This window comes from Trichomycterus rosablanca, chromosome 15 (genome assembly GCF_030014385.1).
Source record: "Trichomycterus rosablanca isolate fTriRos1 chromosome 15, fTriRos1.hap1, whole genome shotgun sequence".
Taxonomy (NCBI): domain Eukaryota; kingdom Metazoa; phylum Chordata; class Actinopteri; order Siluriformes; family Trichomycteridae; genus Trichomycterus; species Trichomycterus rosablanca.
Genome location: NC_086002.1, coordinates 8,077,174 through 8,100,984, shown reverse-complemented (window position 1 = coordinate 8,100,984; position 23,811 = coordinate 8,077,174). Strand labels below are relative to the sequence as shown.

Below are 23,811 nucleotides of genomic sequence, written 5' to 3'. Positions count from 1 at the left end.
CTCTCCATGCCAGGAGCAGGTTGTGTCACTTCAGCAGTGTGCCAGCCTCTGGGTGTGGGTGTGGGTGTGTGTGTGTGTTTGAGAAGAGTGCTGCCAGGCGGCTAAATGGGCCAGTGCTTAACTGGTTCTGCTGGACTTTAGTGTGCGAGTGTGTGTGTGTGTGTGTGTTTAATTGCTAGCACTGTTGTGTCGTTATAACAGCAGTTATTGGAATGAACAGTTCCAGACTGAACGCTAGCTTATTAAAACACATCAGTGGAAAATCATAACTGGAGGACCATGTCTAAACTCACCCTGTAGTTTTTAGTGCTGGATAAAGTCTGATACTCCTTTTGTAAACGTCTCTGTGTGTTTGTGTGAAGGAGGCACATTCAGAGGTTTCTTTTCTCTCTGTAAGGAGCATCTGGAAGGCATGCTTAGGAAAGAGTTTGAGTGTGCATGCACGTGCACACCCTTACGTGCCAGTGCACATCACTCCTCTCACCAGCTGGCCGCCTGACATCATGCCCACGTGGCACCCAGCCTTTGGCAGCCAGACTCTCTGGCCGTGCATCCATGCCAACTCTGGTAGCAGAGTAAGAATGGGAACTTCACAGGACCAACAGATACTCGACCAAAGCAAAAGAAAACAAGTTGGTGAGGAACAGTGACGGGGAGGAGCGTTTGGGTTAACAAGTTCATTTCAGGACATGGTTGCCTTCAGCAGTCTGGTTTGAGAAATCTTCAGGCACAGACACAGGTGACGAACGATAGCTCTTTTCAACCAACGTGATAAACAGATTGTGAAACCTAATCTTAAACTGTTCTGCCCATTTTCACCAAAATAGGTTCTGAATTGATACCTGAAACTAAAGAATAGTAGGTTTCTCAGCACGAACTGTCATGACAACTGTGGGCGTGTCAAGTTGTAAAGGAAAGGTAGTGTCTTATTACCAGTAGTTGATCCATGCTTGCTTTACTTTCTATACTCGTCTGTTTAATTTTCTCTGCGCATGTGCACATGGGCTATTGTAGCAGAAAAAATACAGACATAGATCATTGCTTGGCTGCAGCTTGTCCGATTAGGCATAACATTATGACCACCTCCTTGTTTCTATACTCACTGTACATTTTAGCAGCTCCACTTACCATGTAGGAGCACTTTGTAGTTCTACAATTACTGACTGTAGTCCATCTGTTTCTCTACATACCTTTTTAGCCTGCTCTTTATAGTCAGGATCGCTACAGAGCAGGTATTATTTGGGTGGTGGATCATTCTCGGCACTGCAGTGACACTTACGTGGTGGTGGTGTGTTAGTGTGTGTTGTGCTGGTATGAGTGAATCAGACACAGCAGCGCTGATGGAGTTTTTAAACACTCACTGTCACTGCTGGACTGAATAGCCCACCTACCAAAAATATCCAGCCAACAGCGCCCCGTGGGCAGCGTCCTGTGACCACTGATGAAGGTCTAGAAGATGACCAACTCGAACAGCAGCAATAGATGAGCGATCGTCTCTGACTTTACATCTACAAGGTGGACCAACTAGGTAGGAGTGTCTAATAGAGTGGACAGTGAGTGGACACAGTATTTAAAACTCCAGCAGCGCTGCTGTGTCTGATCCACTCATACCAGCACAACACACACTAACACACCACCACCATGTCAGTGTCACTGCAGTGCTGAGAATGATCCACCACCTAAATAATACCTGCTCTGTAGTGGGGGTCCTGACTATTGAAGAGCAGCATGAAAGGGGGCTAACAAAGCATGCAGAGAAACAGATGGACTACAGTCAGTAATTGTAGAACTACAAAGTTCTTCTATATGGTAAGTGGAGCTGATAAATTCTTATTTAGCTGTTGATTCTTATCAAACGTTGTTCAGATCTGTTATTTTTCTGGGAGGTGCTGTTTCTAATGGACACCTGTATTTTGTTTTGTGTTTATTACAGTAGATCAAGTAGTGGTGGTGGTAAAACATTTACAATCCTTTTCCAAATCAAAGCATTAAGTTAGGTTCAGTTCATATATGGCCACAGCAATACAGCTTTTATTATTATCAATATTATTGCTAATATTACTGATAATTTCCTGCAAGATTTTTCATACAGGTACATTTCTAGTGCAGCGGTCATGCCAAGGTGGAGTATAACACCTCTTAGACTGGCTACATGCCAACATTGTTCTTCTATTTGTTGTATTATTTCTCCAGTTCTTTGTGTTTGTGATGATGGCTGGGAGAGTGACTGGGAGGAGGAGGAGGGAAAAGTGATGAGAATAATGATAAAGATGAATGTCGGCTGTCTAGTAAACTGACATCCCCAAAACACAGCGCTAACTGCTGTCAGTGCCGTCTACAGTGTCTGCTCAGTTAATTTAGTCTGAAACCATCCACTGTCCTCCGTCAAAGCTTTCCTCTTCCTCCTCCAGAACACTTCCACTTGTTTAGTCAGGTTTATTATGCATAGTAAATGATGCGATTCGCTTTGCTGGGGGGATCCGAGTTTGATCCTTACGACTGGTCACCGTCTGTTCTCGCTGTGTCCAGATGTGTTTTCTTGGGTTCATTGTTTATACCGTTTCCTTCAGTTTCCAAAAACATGCCAGTTGAAAGTGTATTTGCTGGCCGCTCAGGTGGCGCAGCGGTAAAAACACATGCTGGAACCAGAGCTGGGATCTCGAATACATCGTATCGAGTCTCAGCTCTGCCTGCCGGCTGAGGCTGAGCGGCCACATGAACAACGATTGGCCTGTTGTTCAGATATGGGTGGGACTAAGCCGGATTGGGTCTCTCTCCCATGACTTGTGCAATTACGACCTCTGCTGGCTGATTGATGGCGCCTGCACAGAGATGAGAAAAGAGTGCTGTCAGGGTGTGTCTCTCCGTACACAACGCTGAGCTGCACTGCACTTGTCAAAGTGCAGGTGATAAGATGCATACAGTTAGGTTCGTTCTCCTCAATCAGAGCAGAGATCGGCATTGGTGGAGAGAAAGCATGACGCAATTGGGCAATTGGACGCACTGAAATGGGAGAAAATGCATAAACAAAACAAAAAAAAGGAAGTGTATTTGCGGTAAATTGCCCACAGGTATGATTAAGAGGGTGGGTTGGTGAGTGATGTCCTGAAATACAACCCCAAATCAGGAAAAGTGGGGACAGCATGGAAAATGCAAATAATAATTAAAAAAAAGAAAAGTTTCTTACATTTACTTTGACTTTTATTTCATTGCCGACAGGATGACTGAGATATTTCATGTTTTATCTGGTCAACTTCATTTTATTTATTAATAAACATCTATTCCTGCAACACATTCCAAAAAAAGTTGGGACAGTAAAGCATTCACCACTTTGTAATGTTGCCATTCCTTTTCACCACACTTAGAAGACGTTTTGGCACCGAGGATACCAAGTGATTTAGTGTTTCAGCTTTTATTTTGTCCTATTCTTCCTTCCAACACGTCTTAAGATGTGCAACAGTACAGGGTCGTCCTTGTTACATTTTCTGTTTTACAATTCTCCACACATTCTCTATTGGGGACCGGTCAGAACTGCAGGAAGGCCAGTTCAGTACCCGTACCGCCTTCTTCCGCAGCCATGTCTTTGTAATGTGTGCAGCATGTGGTTTTGCATCGTCTTGTTGAAAAATGCATGAACGTCCCTGGAAAAGATGACGTCTTGAAGGCAGCATATGTTGCTCTTAGATCTCAAAGTACTTTTCTGCATTAATGCTGCCATCACAGAAGTGTAAATGACCTTTGCCAAGGGCACTGACACAGCAGCATACCATGACAGACCCTGGCCTTTGTTGCTGATAACAGTCTGGATGGTCCTTTTCCTCTTTGGTCCTGAGCACATGGCACCCTTTGTTTCCGCTGTGTGATGGTCCATCCTAGATGCCTCCGAGCCCAGAGAAGTTGACGCCGCTTAAAGTCAGCAGGTTATTATTTGCGTCCAATTTTTAATTTTAGCCTATTTAGCTAGTTCATCTTAAGTGTTAATGACCTTTGCCAAGGGCATAGACACAGCCCCATACCATGACAGACCCTGGCCTTTGTTGCTGATAACAGTCTGGATGGTCCTTTTGTCTTTGGTCCGGAGCACACTGCGTCATTTGTTTCTGCTGTGCGATGGTCCATCCTAGATGCCTCCGAGCCCAGAGAAGTCGACGCCGCTTAAAGTCAGCAGGTTATTATTTGCGTCCATATTTTAATATAAGCCTGTTTAGCTAGTTCATCTTAAAAAAAGGACTGCAAGCTACTGCATTCTAAATCAAAAGCTAGCTATGTTTATGTAACATTTTTACATTGTCATAACCTCTCAGCTAAGCAAATTGAACTTATTAAATGGTAAATTATTTCAGTTTGTCAAAAAGGTTTTGATGACGTTTAACATTGAACAAGAATGCTGTTATACTGGCCTTTATATAACCATCGGAGAATATTAATTTGTGATTTAATTTTGCTTGCCCTGAGGTTTTCATTCTTGTTTATAATTGCATAATAGGCAGATGCAAAGACTTCGACAATTTACACCTTTCAGTCAAGATGGAAGGAAATCGTCCACTGTCGTCTGGTTGCTCTCCTACAAGCAGATAAACATACAACCCCATTCTCACATGTTAGCATGGCTGAACTGGTTTGTTAAATGTGTGTGGAATGCTGTTGTGAAATTGCAGTACAATGAAAGCCTCATTTTTACCACATCCGTGTGCGTCACTTCAGCCTATCAGATGCAGTTTTTTTGTATGTTTATTATTTACACAGTACGTGTGTATCAGGACACCTACGTGTTAAATGTTCTATTGTGTCTATCAAGCAGTTAAAATAAGCAATACCGTCATGTTGTTATGACATGGACCACGCCTGTGTGCGCGCGTGCGTGTCGAGTTGAGTACACCATCACCTGTCTGACTTGACTTATTAATGCCTTTCATTGGAGCTGGAAAGAAAGAGCCTGCCACTGTAATTGCTAGCTTACAGGCACCTTACAGTAACAAGATTGACTACTGTATAATTGTCTTACACAATGAACTAATGTTATAGCAATATTAAATCATAAGAATGTTTTGTCAACCTGATTCTTTTTATTTGGACATTTTACAACTGAAATTACATTCACACATCTATAGAGTTTTTTTATTAGGCACTAAATAGTGTTAGAATGTTTTAAACTGATTATAAGACTGCACTATTTATACTGTAACAAGTTTTAAGCACTTGTGAATTTTTACTCAGTTACCTTTTACATTAGAGACGTGTGGTAATGAGTCTTTTTAGTCTTTGCATAATTTTGGAGTTGGTTCCTCAGTTCTCAACAACATTAATACATTTGAAGTCACACATTCACCACCACCTCCTCAATTCTTATAAACCAAATATTTTTGTGTGAAAATATCTCACTCACTCACTCACTTTCTCACTTGCTGGAGCCTATCCCAGCTTCTCAATGGGCGCAAGGCACACAGTAACACCCTGGACGGGGCGCCAGTCTATGGCAGGGCAAACACACACACACACACACACACACACACATTCACCTATAGGGCAATTCAGTGTCTCCAATTAAGCTGACTGCATGTTTTTGGACTGTGGGAGGAAATCGGAGCTCCCGGAGGAAACCCACACAGACACAGGGAGAACATGCAAACTCTGCACAAAATGGACCCGAAGCGCCCTGCCTGCGGATCAAACCCAGGACCTTCTTGCTGTGAGGCGACAGTGCTACCCACCAAGCCACCATGGCACCCTATCTCAGAACAGATCTTTTTATTTGTACTGTATAGTATCGTATAATGTATTTGCTCTTCTTTTACCTAAGAGCTTTGCTGTGTAGCTTGTAAATAAGCGAGCTATGAAAGATGATTAAAATGATGTTTACATTTCTCCAATGGAGAGCCACACCCTGATCGCTCACATTATTCCTCTACTCTGTGCAGACGCCATTAACCAGCCAGCAGAGGTTGTAATTTTCTCAGTTATGAGGAGTCCCTATCTGGCTTATCCTACCCTATGAACAATGATTGGCTTGCCGCCCAGCCGGATGGCAGAGCTGAGATTCGATGCGATGTATTCGAAATCCCAGCTCTGGTGTGCTAGCGTATTTTACCGCTGCGCCACCTGAGCGGCCCAATTGCAGTGCAATTTATTTTTATAGAATTTATTAGTGTTTCACATTGACACTAGAGAAATATGTAAGGGTTAAATATGAATGGAGATAAATATTTAACAGTGGTTGATCTGGAGCTGTAGAACAATTTTGGTTTTGTGTATAAAATGTAACGTAATAGTGAAATGTCAAGTTCTATGTCAACCATATGTCACTCATGCCTTACTTCAAGTATAGTACTTCGTTTTGGTTCATCTACTTTTTAACGGCCACTTGGTATCATTCACCCAGCAGTATTCTTTTTATCACTATGGTTAGTAATAAGAAGAAAAGCTCTACTGTAGCAAGCTGTATTTTTAAGGAAATGCCTTGCAAATCATTTAAACAGGTTTATACTGGCATGAGAGCTGTTTTGATTGGCTACATCTGTACTAGTAGGTGGTTTTCTGTTATATGTATTTAGCACAGTAGTATATAGTGTGGTACAGTCCATACCTTCTGGTATGTCGAGCTATTTCCTTTCACATGGGTCCAAAGTGTCAGCTGTAGTCCATTATAACCTGTACATGTAATCCTTCTTGGTCATGAATGGCACTAGTTTTTCCTGGCTTGGACTGTAAGATCCCATAGAGCCAGTTGATCTTCAATGAATTGTTTCTCGCTCTCTTTTTCTTTTTCACTAAGGAAAATGGTTGTAATGTGTAGTTAGGAAGCACTCTTCTCTGGTCCTGTTGCTTAGTAATTAAGCACATGTCCAAATCATTTATTTATACGTGGTGGTTGGTGGGAAAAGTAACGTGTCCTTGTTGTAAAAAGATGAATGACATGCTGCCATGTTTTAAGTTAAATGCTAAACATTTAATGATGATTTTAACAATTTGGCACTGATTTCTAAAATGTAACATACTAAAACAAATGTCTGTGGACAGCGTTATACCACAGGAGGTAGTTTTGATGCCAAACATCTTTCAAACAGCTTTGATTCCTTGATGTTTCTCTTTCTTATTTCCGTTTGGGTTTCTCCCAAACACATGATAGCAGGTAAGACTTGGAGGTAAAAATTATATTTATATACACTGATCAGCCATGACATTAAAACCACCTCCTTGTTTCTACACTCACTGTCAATTTTATCTGCTCCACTTATCACATAGAAGCACTTTGTAGTTCTACAATTACTGACTGTAGTCCATCTGTTTTTCTGCATACCTTTTTAGCCTCCTTTTACCCTGTTCTTCAATGGTCAGGACCCCCACAGGACCACCACAGAGCAGATATTATTTAGGTGGTGGATCATTCTCAGCACTTCAGTGACAATAACATGGTGGTGGTGTGTTAGTGTGTGTTGTACTGGTATGAATGGATCAGACACAGCAGCGCTGCTGGAGTTTTTATATACCATATCCACTCACTGTCCACTCTATTAGACACTCCTACCTAGTTGGTCCACCTTGTAGATGTAAAGTCAGAGACGATCGCTCATCTATTGCTGCTGTTTGAGTTGGTCATCTTCTAGACCTTCATCAGTGGTCACAGGATGCTGCTCACGGGGTACTTTTGACTGGATGTTTTTGGTTGGTGGACTATTCTCAGTCCAGCAGTGACAGTGAGGTGTTTAAAAACTCCAGCAGCTCTGCTGTGTCTTATCCACTCATACCAGTCAGTGTCACTGCAGTGCTGAGAATGATCCACCACCCAAATAATACCTGCTCTGTGGTGGTCATAAAATGGACATTAACTTTAGAAACAAGAAGGTGGTTTTAATGTTATATGTTTAGTTTATCAAACCAATTGTCAAAACATCATATTTTCTTTAACATGCAGGGGAAGAACATTCTCAAACTCATGAGAATAAATGAAGTTGCATAAATGGTCAATAATTGATCAGTAAATAGGCTGTTTAGGGAGTTCCTACCTGGTTCAATACACAGTAATTTGGTTACTGCTCTGTCGAGCTCTATGCTTGCTTTGCTTTACTCTTTTTGAATTTTGACGTTTGGTATATTAGATTCCAGTTCAGGTGTTTTATCGGCAATATCCATGAAGCTTAATATGATAAATAGTTGGCCTTAGGTGCTGGCACTGCACCAGGTGTTAAAGTTGGCATTTATTCTCTTTTTTTGTGTCAATATAAGAATCTCCTGTGGTACGTACTGTGCTCACACCCTTCCCTGAAGCAGGTTTACAGTAGGTGACGTTTGTTATCATTATTATTACTATGTTTGATCACCTGATTTTCACACTGTTTACACACGTGTTTGGTTTGTTGCCCTTAGGTGCTGGCAGTTGATCTTGGGGAGGTTCTCATGTGAGAGTTTGTGTTGCATTTGATATGGCTTTAAAGTTTGCTTGTGCACTGTGTAGCAGAGTGAATGTTAATACAGTATACGTATCCTTGTTTTTGCACTATAATATACACCGATGTTTCTCTGCATGCTCTGTTAGCCCCCTTTCATGCTGTTCTTCAGTGGTCAGGACTCTCCCAGGACCACTACAGAGCAGGTATTATTTGGGTGGTGGATCATTCTCGGCACTGCAGTGACACTGTCATGGTGGTGGTGTGTTAGTGTGTGTTGTGCTGGTATGAGTGGATCAGACACAACAGCGCTGATGGAGTTTTTAAACACCTCACCGTCACTGCTGGACTGAGAATAGTCCACAAACCAAAAATATCCAGCCAACAGCGCCCTGTGGGCAGCATCCTGTGACCACTGATGAAAGTCTAGAAGATGACCAACTCAAACAGCAACAACAGATGAGCGATCGTCTCTGAATTTACATCTACAAAGTGGACCAACTAGGTAGGAGTGTCTAATAGAGTGGACAGTGAGTGGACACGGTATTTAAAAACTCCAGCAGCGCTGCTGTGTCTGATCCACTCATACCAGCACAACACACACTAACACACCACCACCATGTCAGTGTCACTGCAGTGCTGAGAATGATCCACCACCTAAATAATACCTGCTCTGTGGTGGTCATGTGGGGTCCTGACCATTGAAGAACAGGGTGAAAGCAGGCTAAAAAGGTATGTAGAGAAACAGATGGACTACAGTCAGTAATTGTAGAACTACAAAGTGCTTCTATATGGTAAGTGGAGCTGATAAAATTGACCGTGAGTGTAAAAACAAGGAGGTGGTTTTAATGTTATGGCTGATCGGTGTACTTTTTGTATCGAGGTTACAGAAGTTTTTATGAGCTTTTAGAGAATTAAGCAGTAGAGCTTTTTTTCCCGTGTGTGCATGTGGATCAATTACACTGGATGATTTTATGCTGTTAATGGTCCAGTACACCTTTAATTATATAAAGTTACTTGCCATACCCTGTGATGGAAAAACACTTTTTGTAAAGCACTTTGGTAAAGCAGTTAAGGTCAGTGCTAAATGTTCTACAAAGTTGTGAAATGAAGTTGACTTGCTTTGAAATGAGTGATGCATCCTAATGTCTGTGTTAATTACAACATATCTCTAGTAAGGAGTAAGGTATGAAATTGTATTGTGTCTGTTGTGCGTTAAATTTGCAGGACTGTGTATGGTTCTCCGCATTACAGCTCCTTGTAACTTTTTTTTTACACCCATTTTATGTAGAATGGCAGGGTGGCACGATGGCTCAGTGGGTAGCACTGTCGCCTCACAGCGAGAAGGTACTAGGTTTGATTCCCAGGTGGAGTGGTCTGGGTCCTTTCTGTGTGGAGTTTGCATGTTCTCCCTGTGTCTGCGGGGGTTTCCTCCGGGAGCTCTGGTTTCCTCCCGCGGTCTAAAGACGTGCAGTCAGGTGAACTGGAGATACAAAATTGTCCATGACTGTGTTTGATAATGAACTTGAACTGATGAATCTTGTGTAACCAGGAATTACCTGTCATGTAATGAATGTAACCAAAGTGTGTTAAAGATGACATTAAAATCCTAATAAACACATAAATTATTTACATTTACATTTTTGGCATTTAGCAAATGCTTTTATCTTACAGTTGTGACAAGATACAATCTAAGCAATTAAGGGGTTAAGGGCCATGCTCAAGGGCCCAACAGTGGCATCCTGGCAGTGGTGGGGCTTGAACCGGCAACCTTTTGGTTACTAGTCCAGTACCTTAACCACTAAGCTACAATATATTTACATTTACATTTTTGGCATTTAGTAGACGCTTCTATCCAAAGTGACTCACAGTACAGTGGCAGTATATACTGTCTAAGCAATTGAGGGTTAAGGACTTTGCTCAGGGACCCAACAGTGGCAACCTGGCAGTGGTGGGGCTTGAACCTGCAACCTTTAAATTACTAGTCCAGTACCTTAACCACTAGGCTACAACTGCTGCCCTATGTAGTATGGCAGGGAAGCAAATAAAGCAAGTATATGTAATATGGCAAGGAAGCAGCTTTTATCATATTTAAACAGGGCTATTAACAAGTCATCTGTTGCCACTATAGACCTGTCTGATCCAAATAAGGTGCAGAACAAATTCCACACACTTACTATATGGTGGGATTTCTAACACTTATTACCAGAGTTTTTCTACTCCACTAATCATCTGACGAGTGATTAGCTAATTACAGCTAATAGCCTCAGCACAAATGGCCAACAACTTCGATAGATAGATAGATAGATAGATAGATAGATAGATAGATAGATAGATAGATAGATAGATAGATACTTTATTAATCCCGAAGGAAATTGAGGAATTTATAAACTTTATCTAAACTTATACTTTGCATTGTCAGTCACAGGACTATTAATATTTTAAACCTGCTATATTTTACACTGTAATGTAGTGGGTTTGTTAATAGCTGGGCTGATAATTTCCCAGGAATTGTAATTCTTGAGTCTACATTTTGTTGCTTTGGGTTTTGTCAACTGGAGGATGAAGCAAACTGAACTGTCAGGCAGTCGGCACAAAATAATTTTGTCTGTGGCTTTTCATGCCAAGTTCACAGTACACGACTTTCCAAGTCATCAGGTCACTGTACAGTTCACACTACACAGCTGGATCTCTTGTAATCGGGAGTCTTTCAAGTCGGTGTGGCTTTCACACTACACGACTGATCGGCGATAGGGGGTTTCACGGTGCGTGCCGATGTATTCTGAAATAAACTATATCATGCCCCTGTCCCACCTTTTTACAACTCTTCCCCTGCATTTCCCCTCACCCCGTATCTTGTGTTCTCATTGGCTGTTTGACACTGCACTCATTGCCAGTCACCCGACTCGTATCCAGATATCTAGCATGCTAGATATTCATCTTCAGATCGAGCTGTTGAGCAGTTCACACATAGAGTTTGAGAGCCAAGTTTTCATCGCCAATCAAACACAGAGTTGCTCCCGAGCCGGCAAATCTAGCGCCGACCAGTTGGCGATCGAAAATCAGGGCAAAAAGTGTAGTGTGAACTAGGCATTAGTGGACACCAATAGGAAGGGGTTAAGTTCATTTTAGTTGTTTTAAAGTTTAGATACTTTTAGCTTCAACTAAAAACTAAAATAACTTTCTAAGAAAGACCATTGCAGTTCATTTAAACCTATCTTTACAGTGTTTGGTACTTCTTTTAAAGCAGATATTATTACTGCAGTTGTACTGGCCACGTCCATGAGTTAATGGAGGATAAATTGCGTAAATGTTAATCCTCAATCTGGCCCAGCACGACTCTTGCAGACAGTAGTGATGGACTTGATTCCCAGAGCCAATAAACTGATTAGATCTCATGCTGGAGGTGAGTTTTACAGCCAGGACAGCCTGTGAACTAGTAAAGGACAACAGGCCGACAATTATTTTGTAATAGATGCCACAATTTTAAAATGTAAGAATTAGGGAACATGCAGCACTCTAAAATAATCAAGGAGCAGAGAAATGACTAATACTACTAATATTAATACTACCAAAACAATTACAAACTGTCAATTTCCTCCTCTGTGTTTTATCTGTGGTAAATATTATAGCACTACTGTTAAACAAACCACTGTCCGGTGCAGTAGAGCATAAATTAATTCTACATGAGACCTTTACCTACTTTGTTTGGGTTTTCAACTTTATTGATGAGTTAATACCGTCTATAACACATTATTTTCATGGTAAATTATGGGGAGTGCAGTATAGAGGTGTATCCATAACCTGACTCATGGATGGAATGGAAACACACCAGTCCTGAGCTGTTATAGCACTTTTTTCTCAGACATATGATACTTTATTCAAAATGTTTCAACAATTGGGTTTCAGTGTGTTCACATATTTCCACTTGTTGTAATTTGAGGTACAATATTATAAAGGCAACAATGATTTTACTTTTATTTGTCTGACTACTCTTAAGCAATTATTTGGGTAACTGCATAGTTACTTATTAACTTGAGTTTAAGTGATGCTATGCTTTGGTTTTGCATGTTTCTTACATACCTGTATATGGTTTATGCATATTAATGTAAAAAATACTTGGGCGCTGGTCTTATTTGGAGTCTCTCTTTCTGTCTTTTAGATTTTAGTGTGGTGTCCCGTTGCAGTGCAGACAGAGCCATGGCCACGGCTATATCGTGACACACAGAGACATGGTGAGTAGAACTGCTGCTGATGTCTTCAGAACCTTGTCAAACAAAGGTTTCTCTGCAGGGGCCCCGCAGGGCCGGAGATTGAGCCTCGCATATGAGTGTGTTGGGGGTGGGGTGAGAAACGCATGGAGAGATGGGGGGTTTGAGAAGAGTCTCTACAAGGGATCCTGCAAACAAGATAACTAGTTCTTGGGCATTCCCAGTAGCTCTATAGGATTGATCTTTTACAGTTCCCAGTGTAGTTGAGTTAGGTAATTAATATTGCAGATTGATGACCTCAGTGAGCACTGCTGTGAACTTGATGGATCTCAGACTGTAGATTCATTTATGATAGTCAGTTGTTCTAAGGATAGGATAGAGTAGAAAAATAAGCTAAAGATGGACGTGGATCAGGATAACCAAGGCATTCAAGGCCTCGACATACTCAGCAGTGAAAAAACTTATGTGAAGGTATGTGAAGTTTCGTAAATGTAAACACTCTGTATAAAAGGTCCTCAAACCATTTGAGTTGGGTCAGTGATGCTGAGCTATTCAAGTAATCTACATTTCCCACTATTGAGGTTGGAGTGTGGTTCCTTTTTAAAGAATATAGCCAAAGTTAAACTGTGTATTGATCAGAAAGTGGTGCAGATCAATATTCGATTGATCTGATTCAATCTTGGGCGGCACGGTGGCTAAGTAGGTAGCACTGTCGCCTCACAGCAAGAAGGTCCTGGGTTCGATCCCCAGGTGTGGCGGTCCGGGTCCTTTCTTTGTTGAGTTTGCATGTTTTCCTTGTGTCTCCGTGGGCTTCCTCCAACAGTCCCCCCCCCCCCCCCCCCCCCTTGTTCTCTTATTTGACTCTTATTTGTGTCATTTCTTCAAGGTTCCATTTTGGTACAATGAGCTGATTCTTGTCTTTTTGGAGGGCAAACTATATTTTTAAGCCACTTAATTTCTACACGGCATATTTTACATGTTTTATTCCACATCATTTGACAAATGCCATCACACTTTGTTTTAGCAACACATGCACATTCATCCTTTTTTAGCATTCATGGTTTGTTATTGATGGTTTTCCTAAGCAACTAAGCATAAATCAGGTTGTAGGTAATGAGGTTAGTTGCTCAACACTTACAAGCCAATAAGTTTACTCAATTAAGGATGGCAATCTTGATCACGGTCCTTAATTATTATTGAATATTTATAGATATCAGGTCTTATTTATCTTCACCCTGTGTTTAGCTGCTGCTGTTATTTTGCTGTTTCTGCCAGTTCTATTTCATATGGTTAAGCCTAATACTGCAGTTTTTACACTATTTAAAACAATGATGGATAACCAAACATAACCCAGATTATACGAGTGTAATATCTTCAGTTAACCCAGAGTTGGTCCTTTTTTACCAACCATACACATTATTTGGTCTGTAGTTTGTTTGGGTTTTTTTGTATACGCATTATTCAGTCTGTACTATGTTCAACCTTTCTGTGGGTATGAATCTCACTCTAAGCTCCCAAGAGCCGAAATTCTGTGTACCTTTGAACGTGACTTCGTCTGTGGCTGCCAGGATGAAAAAAACTGTGGGAGTCTTTGGTGTGCTAAAATGGCTTTCGCTTTTTTACCGCCTTCTTTCTTACTCACTTATGTTAATTCCTTTTGAAATTGCAGCAGAGTTGAATTTTTAGAAGCTTACATACTATTTCTGCCTGTTAGTGAGGAAGGGAAGTGGGGGTAAACCAGCTTAGTCACAATTGGGTTTCAGTAGCAGCATAATATGCGATTTAATGTGCAATAAAGCCCTATGTATTAGATAAAAAGCACACACACCAATGTCTGGCATGCATATACTAGAACACTTTAAAGCATTTTATTAGCATTATTTCCAATAAAATACTATATGGGAATATTATTATTATTATGGAATCTTTCCAATTTATTTTCCCTCTCACAATCTACAGGGGCCAAAGTTACCCAGCACATATTAATATTACAGTAATTAACTTAACCAAGTTTATACTGAAGGCTGATACGTACTGGTTATGTAGTCTTTGTTGGAAAGTTGTATCACTTATGTGCTGGAAAATATTTAACTGACCATGTAATTTCCTGTGGATTGAAGTGACAATCAAATCAAGTTTTTTTTTCAATTAGATGTTAAAAAACAGCACACTTTAATATAATACCTGCTATCCAGTGGTTAATACTAAAGCGATCTGGCATTTTAAACCTGTTGGCTTGCCAAGTGATCAGGTGAAATTTGCCTCTCTAATTTAGAGCTTGTGCAAATTTTATGCAACCTTTTTGGTGGAAACAAAGGTCAGAACATAGTTTGTTGGTTATTAAGGCACCAAATTAAGATGCTTCACTGCAACTTTTTACAGTTGTATGAAGTTGCATGTTTGATGATCATTGTGTGGAGGATTAAATCGTTGGGGTGGGGAAACGGCTAACAAAGTGGTTTCATCGGGTAACAGTTCTCAACTGTCTAGTATGATTCTAGTCAGGCTGGTATAGTTTACGTTTAAAAGAGTTTTATATGTTAGTCAGGCTGTTTTTAACTGGCCAGCTTGGAAGACCACCTGAGACCAGCAAGCAGTCTTACACTGTTGTAAACAGGGATGTTTTTGGTGGGACATAATCTACAAATTTCTATAAATATGCTACATTTTTATTTTATAATTCAGTAATTGGAAAACATTTGGTCCAATTGTCTAATAACTTTGTTTTATAAAATTTACAAGTAAAAATAATTTGCTATTTTTCTTTTTGTTTTGAATTAACAATTTCCATTTTTTTTGGCTAAAATGACTGTACTGGAGGTACATCAAGTCGCATTTAAGTAAACTGTTAAAGTTTTTTACAACCACTGACAATCCAAAAATTAGTGACCCGCACAGAGCCCTGACCTCCACTCCATTAAGCACTGTTGGGATGAATTGGAACTTTGATTGCAAACCTTCGCATCCAAAATCTGTAATTGACCTTACAAATGCTGTTTTGCTTGAATAAGAACAAATTCCCCCGGACACACTAGTCATTTATTACTGGGCTGCACAGAAAGAATAAATAGTTAGAGATTGCTACAAGAGCAATTAAATGACCAAGACACGCTGGAACCAGAGCTGGGATCTCGCATACATCGTATCAAGTCTCCTGCCGGCTGGGCTCGGCCGACCGGCCACATGAACAACGATTGGCCTGTTGTTCAGATAAGGATGGGATTGAGCTGGATAGGGTCTCTCTCATAACTAATGCAATTACGACCTCTGCTGGCTGATTGATGTCAGGGTGTGTCTCTCTGCACACAGTGCTGATCCGCATTGCACTCGTCAAAGTGTAGGTGACGATGCATACGGCATGCTGCCCACGTGTCGGAGGGGGCGTGGGTTAGCTTCGTTCTCCTCAATCAGAGTGGGGATCGGCATTGGTGGAGAGGAAGCATGACAGAATCGGGCAATGGGACATGCTAAAAGGGAGAAAATGCATAAAACAAAATAAAAATTGATTTTCCATTCTATAGTTATTCTATATTAAATCCTCCTGCCCCTGCCAGTCCATGAAATTATATCTTATATGAAACCGGTCCATGGTGCAAAAAGATTTGGGGGGCGCTGCTCTAGTTGTAAAAAGGTTAAAAGTTTGCTGGTTTAAGCCCCACTGCTTGAAGTTGCAAAAGTGTCTGTTAAATGCCATGAATGTAGATGTTATTGCCACAGATAGTCAGCTCCATATAAATCCATACGGTCATGTGTCCACATAGTTTTGGCTATAGAGTGTAGTTTTCTTTCAGCGAGAGATTTCATCTTCAACGTACTGCACACACATACTGCCTATAAGGTCAGTCTATTCTAAAATTAAACAATGACTTGGTCAGTTGAGTATAAGAGCAATATTTTGTTTTTTTATACGACTATATACAGCAAATTTACCTACTCAAGTAATTCAAACTGTTAGCTCTAAGCAAAAAGGATGTATTGAAAAATGTATTTGTGCCTCAGACTGGTCATTCTGCAAACAATCATCTACAAAATATTAAACTCTAATATCATTCTAGCCAAGAACCAATTTTACTGACTTTAATAAACAGAAATTCAATAAGGAAGATAGCAAATGCATTGAATTATTGGATAGTGACCAAAACAAGGTATCTTTATGTGCAGCTATTTTTAAAATGTACAATTTAAGGTTTTAAAGCTTGGCTAGACATGCTGACCCAGCAAATAATTTGCAGATATTAAATTTTAAAGCTGGTAATATATTTAGCTGAACTACTGTTAGAAGGAAAACAGGTCTATACTGATAAACTGTATGCATTTATAGTTAGATTGTGTGTGTGTGTGTGTGTGTGTCTGTCTTTTGCTGGGGGTCCTGATTTCTTTCGAGAATTTAATATAATGATCCAGGATCTTTGACTGACGGACAGGAGTGTTTTTAAACCAATCAGCTGCATTGTAGGTTTATAGTGAGATTTGTATGTATAATCATTCACAGAGACTTTATATATTTGTGAATGCACGCAGTTACTAGTAATTATGTTTTCTCTTTGGTGCTAATATCATCGTTGTTGTATTTGTATTTTACCATGTATAAACAACAATGCTGCTCCAAATACTCTTAGAGTAGAACATCACTCAGTACCATGTTGTTACCATATTAGTGTCAGTGCAGTTCAGAAAATGGTCCACCACCCAAATAACATCTCATTGGTAGGATCCTTTTTCACCAATAGGGTAGAGGGTGTGACGAAATACACAAAGCAGCAGATGGATTGCACTGAGTAATTGTACACCAATCAGGCATAACATTAAAACCACCTCCTTGTTTCGACACGCCGTCCATTTTATCAGCTCCACTCACCATATATAAGCACTTTGTAGTTCTACAATTACTGACTGTAGTCATCAGTTTCTCTGCATTCTTTGTTAGCCCCCTTTTCATGCTGTTCTTCATTCTCAGCACTGCAGTGACACTGACATGGTGGTGGTGTGTTAGTGTGTGTTGTGCTGGTATGAGTGGATCAGACACAGCAGCGCTGCTGGAGTTTTTAAACACATCACTGTCACTTCTGATATGAGAATAGTCCACCAACCAAAAATATCCAGCCAACAGCGCCCCGTTGGGCAGTGTCCTGTGGCCACTGATGAAGGTCTAGAAGATGACCAACTCAAACAGCAACAGCAGCAATAGATGAGCGATCGTCTCTGACTTTACATCTACAAGGTGGACCAACTAGGTAGGAGTGTCTAATAGAGCGGACAGTGAGTAGTAACAGTCAGTAATTGTAGAACTACAAAGTGCTTCTATATGGTAAGTGGAGCTGATAAAATGTACCGTGTGTGTAGAAACACAGTGTGTAGAGGTGGTTTTAATGTTATGGCTGGTCACTGTATGTTAGATATACCTAATACTGAGGCCAGTGACTTGCTACCAGGTAGATGTATCAGTCTGCAGAAAAAAATCATCGTTGTGAAACAGAAAGCACCAGCAGAGAGTCATCTTTCAGCAGGAAGAGGACGTGGGAAGCTGTCAAGCAAACATTCATGACGCCAGATGTCACAGCAGCCGCATATGTGTTGATAACGGGGCTTCCCCAAAACACATGTAGAGTCAGTCCAACTGGTTTCGGTTTAAATGTAGTGCACACTTGATTTATTTATTCTTTCTTTTTTCTGCTTTACCCTTGTTAAGGTCACAATAGAGTCAGTGTCTGCTGTAAACACTGGGCGTACAACAGAAATACACTGTATAGTAGTGCTGGACAATAATTCGATATCGATATATATCGCGATAGAAAATGTTTCAATAACAGTGATATGATTTTTAAACAAATTCGAACAATATATATTATATCCGTGCGTACTTTTTTTGCGGAAGCATTTTTGCTCGCAGGTGTTCCCACAGGGAAGCAATTCAACAGCGCACCTGAAGCGAGTAGTTCTCCACCAAAACAGTGCAGTAATACACTCGACATAAATGTCAACCACCAACACTATTACAGAAGTACTAATACTACTAAGTACTAATACTAGTGAGTACTAATACTAGTGAGTACTAATACAACTAATATTAGTTGTGGCGCGCTACAAGTAAAGGCACGAACGGGCTCTGCGCGTTCCACTGTAGCCAGATTGGGCGTTTTTTCTCCAAATTGGGTGGGTTTTTTTTTTTTTTAGAAAAACAATTTAATAGCATTTAAATAACACTTCTATTTAAAAGAAAATATTCAATTTTAAGAAGCCCCAACATTGTGGAAGGCTGTTAAAAGTAGTTAAAATAGTGTTGGTCAGAATGTATCATGTTCTTGAAAGAAAATTAAAATTTGTTTTCCATGCATTCACACTGGCATGTTCTGGGGTTCAGATGAGTCTCATCAGTACACACAAGTTTGCAGTCAAATGATTAAGTATTGCAAAGGAATATCTTTGAAATTCTTCCTCATAATGTTAAGGTTATAGGCTATATTTTAGTTTTTCACTTGTCAGGGAAAATTAGAAAAAAATAAAAAAGCTTATTATGCTAGGCTTGATGTAATTCTACATGGCACTCACTGCCATAGGTAAACAAGTAAGTGACCAAAACACTACTAGATCAACAGCTACTAGCCACATACAAAAAAATAAGATATCAGACAGTTTCTGTGCCGCCCCATGTGTGAGCAATGGTCTCAGTTTGGCCACCCCTATGAAAACTGTCTGGCTTTGCCACGGTCTACAGTTGAAAAAGAAGCAGATGAAATAGCTGATAAGAGATGAAGGACTAATTCAGTGGTGTATTCAGCTTGTATTTTTTGCCAGAAACCAGAAAACAGGTTTGCAGGTACCGGCATCCAATTTTGGTATTTTTGGCAGTTTTTCTGAAATTTGTATTATTCATATCGATATCGGAATTATATCGTATTGACCGAAATTAGGAGTTATATCGTGATATAAATTTTAGCCATATCGTCCAGCCCTACTGTATAGATATCAGAATCAAGGATTTAACCTGGTGCCCTGCAGCTGTGCCATTATAGGTATTTTTTTTTTTATTTTATTTTTTTACATAAGATATAATAACCTTGTGCTTATTATGAGATTTGGTTTTGCAGAGTATTAATTAAAGTAGGAGTTCTAAATCCAGAATGAACTTCTTATTGAAGGTATTTGCTGGATTTGTTGGTTGTACCGGTGACAGGGTCATGGGCAGCCAAGGCTCATTGACGCTGGCCAATGTGGTCCGATCCAACAGACGAGCTACTGTAGCTCAAATTGCTGAAGAAGTTAATGCTGGTTCTGATAGAAAGGTGTCACTGTGAATACACAGTGCATTGCAGTTTGATGTGTATGGGGCTGCATAGTCGCAGGCCAGTCAGGTTCCCATGCTGACCCCTGTCCACCGCCGAAAGCGCCAACCATGGGCACGTGAGCATCAGAACTGGACCACGGAGCAATGGAAGAAGATGGCCTGGTCTGATGAATCACGTTTTGTTTTACCTCACATGGATGGCCGGGTGCGTGTGTGTTGCTTACCTGGGGAACACATGGCACCAGGATGCACTATGGGAAAAGAGCAAGCTGGTGGAGGCAGCGTCATGCTTCGGGCAATGTTCTGCTGGGAAACCTTGGGTCCTGCCATCCATGTGGATGTTACTTTGACACGTACCACCTACCTAAGCATTGTTGCAGACCATGTACACCCTTTCATGGAAACGGTATTCCCTGATGGCTGTGGAATCTTTCAGCAGGATGATGCACCCTGCCACAAAGCAAAAATGGTTCAGGAATGGTTTGAGGAGCACAACAATGAGTTTGAGGTGTTGACTTGGCCTCCAAATTCCCCAGATCTCAGTCCAATCGAACATCTGTGGGATGTGCTGGACAAACAACGAGGCCCCACCTTGCAACTTAGGAGTTAAAGGATCTGCTGCTAACATCTTGGTGCCAGATACCACAGCACAACTTCAGGGGTCTGGTGGAGTCCATGCTTCAACAGTTCAGGACTGTTTTGGCAGCAAAAGGGGGACCAACACAATATTAGGAAGGTGGTCATAATGTTATGTCTGATTGGTGTGTGTGTATATATATATATATATACACGGTTTATAAAGTTATTGCATTTTGTGCAGTTTTACAATGATATTAAAGTGGGGGGGGGGGGTAGGAGGGCAGTATTTATTTAAAACAACAATGGCACTTGAAAAAAAAAAACCACCTTTTCAATCTGGCTATCACAGTGTCTTTTTGGCGATAATCGCTTCAAATTGTATGCAATTTAATCCATGCCACCCTAAAACCCTTGGTGCTTTACTTGTGTGCTGTTCCACGCTGTAATGTGCATGTGTGTTCAGAGATTGTCTGTCCTACACAACCTTGATCACTTTGCTTCTCATCCTCAAGATGCTTCCTACTCAATATACAGAGAAAACAAGATGATTAAATGTGGATAAAACACTCTGTGTGTGTGCGTGTGTGTGTGTGTGTGTGTGTGCGTGCGTGCGTGCGTGCGTGTGAATGCGGAGACATTATTATTCAGTCCGTCTTGGATGTGTATGTGCCTTAAGGTGATGCAGCTTCAGGGCCCGGTCCATGAATGTTGCCATGGTAATACCATCAGTGGGTTTGGGTATGAGAGTAGCGACGTCTCTGGTTGGCCTGTGTAGGAGCGTTGACGGCAGAGCTGTCTCCTGCTGCTGGAGCTATGCAAAATAAACTTAGTTTGACTGCAAGCATCTCATTATTGTTTGTGTGTGTGTGTGTGTGTGTGTGTGCGGGGGGGGAGGCAGCGATGCAATCAGACTGCTCAATGAATCACAGCAATGGCGTTTTCAGCCTCTCCCCTGAGGCTCTGTGGTTGTTGGTCTAACGCGGAGTCTATATAAATACATTAAGTGGGTTTGATTTTTGTTTTTAATATACAGAAATTCCACCGTGGTTTTTGTAAATCTCCTGATTTAAGGGTGTATGTGTAAGAGTGTTTAAGTAAAATATAAAATGTAAAATAGAGATTACCACTGTGAAGGGTCCATGATTTAAACAGGTACTTAAAACCACATTGGTCAATTACTAATTACAAACATTTAGAAAACAGTTAAGCTAATGATTAGTTAATTGGTCGATACAAAACCTCAGCAAATTATCTTTATCTTTTCAAGTTAAAACAGTAACACAGAAATTTAGAATGACCCCAAAATATACAGACAAGATACAATAAGCAGAAACATAATAAATCTTGCCATAAAATGACACACGTGTTAAACATGGCATTAAAATCCAAATAATAAATAAAATGTTAGCACCAAATTTTCACTGACCATGGTATACTCTTACTGAGCACTTTATTAGGAACACCATTCAGCTACACGTACTACACAGATGTCCGGTGTGGTATGTGATACATTTACTGACTGTAGCCCCTTCTTCCTTTTATCAATTAAAATGATCAGTTATCATTTTGCACTGCATGATAATGACACTGTGGTGTGTTGTGTTGTTGGTGTTTTTAGACACTTTAAATGTACTGACCTCTTTATTAGGGAGACATACCCTGTCTCCACTTCTTTTATGCACATTTTGTTGGTTTTCTTTATTTATTTTTTTTATCACTTGACACTTTCTAATCACATGATGCTGTTGGCTTTATAATTTTGGTTGGAGTGCTGTCCTCCTCCCAGCATTGGCATCATGGTGTCAGCACTACTGCACCTGATACGCTCATATCATGTCATTGTCTTGTTAGCGTCATTGCAGTGCTGAGAATGGTCCTCCACCCAAAAAAACATCTGGTTAGTGGTTTACTATAAAGGTCCTCTTCAACTGATAAATGACTTACAGGAGGTGATGGTGTACAGAACAACAGATGAGTTACAGTCAGTAATTGTATGTCTGCAATTCATGAAATCTGTATGTTCGGAAGGGTGACCATATTTTGGTTTTCAAAAAAGAGGACACTTGTGGACACCTGCACTGGGTAGAGGGGGGATTAGAATTGGCAAAGTACTTTTAATTTTTATTTTATTCTGTTTATGCATTTTCTCCCCTTTTTCTCCCGACTTTTTAACATGTCCAATTGCCCGATTGCATCGCGCTTCCTCTCCGCTAATGCCGACCCCCGCCTCGATTTGTGGAGAACGTGGGCAGCATCCGTATGCATTTTATCACCCACACTAGGCGAGTGCATATATGCGAATCAGCCTTGTGTACGGAGAGACACACCCTGATCAGCAGACGCCATCAACCAGCCAGCAGAGGTCGTAATTTGCTCAGTTATGAGGAGTCCCTATCCGGCTTATCCTACCCTATGAACAACAAGCCAATCGCTATTTGTGTAGCCGCCCAGCCCAGCACAGCTGGATGGCAGAGCTGAGTTTCATACCGATGAGTTTGAAATGTCAGCTCTGGTGCGCTACCGTGTGTTACCGCTGTGCCACCGGAGCGGCCTTGGGCATTTTAGCCCTCGCAGACTACAAGAGACGAAACCTGGACATTTTTGGTGATTTAGAAATCCTGGCCGGATACAATTTTTAGGTCCAAAAATGAGACGTCCGGGAACAAGAGGATGTATGGTCACTCTAATCTTAGATGTAGCTTATAAAATAATCACTAAATGTGAGTGTACCTAATAAGAGGGCTTGATGAGCGTATTTACAGTCAGACTGCTTACACCAGACCCACAATAAATTCATAAAAAATGTAAAAAGATATTAAAATCAACAGCATTAAATTCAGTTAACATTTGTAGATAGAGAAAATGTATTCACACTATAAATTATTACTGATATATTGAACATATTTGGACAAATGACTAACTAGGCCTGTAAAGAATGATAGTTTTTAACTCTGGTTCTACAGTACCTCAGTTATTTCAGCATATTTCAGTGTTTTCTTTTCAACACACCTGCTTCAACTTGCCTGCTAATTAACAGTCTGACTTAAGTTAAACTGGGTGTGTTACAGAAGGGGAAAGCTCTGAAAAAAGCACTGGTGTAGAAAAATCGTTACATGGTCCTGATATAAAAAAATGCTCTATATCAGAAAAGCCATGACCAAATTGTCAATTGACAACAACCTTGAACATTAGCAATGTTCGCTAACAGGAGTTCACAAGACGTAATGTGCTTTAGCCATCTATAATGTGGTAAAGCACTTTTTTTTTTTTTTCCTTTTGCATTTTCCTGATTTGGATTTACCCAGGCCTGTTGTACTCTGACACCCCTGTCGCTTGCACAACACCCTTGTTG

General features: G+C 40.6%; 1 protein-coding gene across 4 annotated transcripts in view; it reads left to right on the top strand.

Annotated features, from left to right (window-relative positions):
- bcl9 (BCL9 transcription coactivator) overlaps positions 1-23,811 on the top strand; it is a 131,138-nt gene that overhangs the window by 81,562 nt on the left and 25,765 nt on the right. For all 4 annotated transcript variants that reach the window (XM_063009838.1, XM_063009840.1, XM_063009841.1 and 1 more), the window contains exon 3: positions 12,547-12,619. The gene's annotated coding sequence lies outside the window, so the exon portion shown is untranslated. The remainder of the gene's footprint in view (positions 1-12,546; positions 12,620-23,811) is intronic.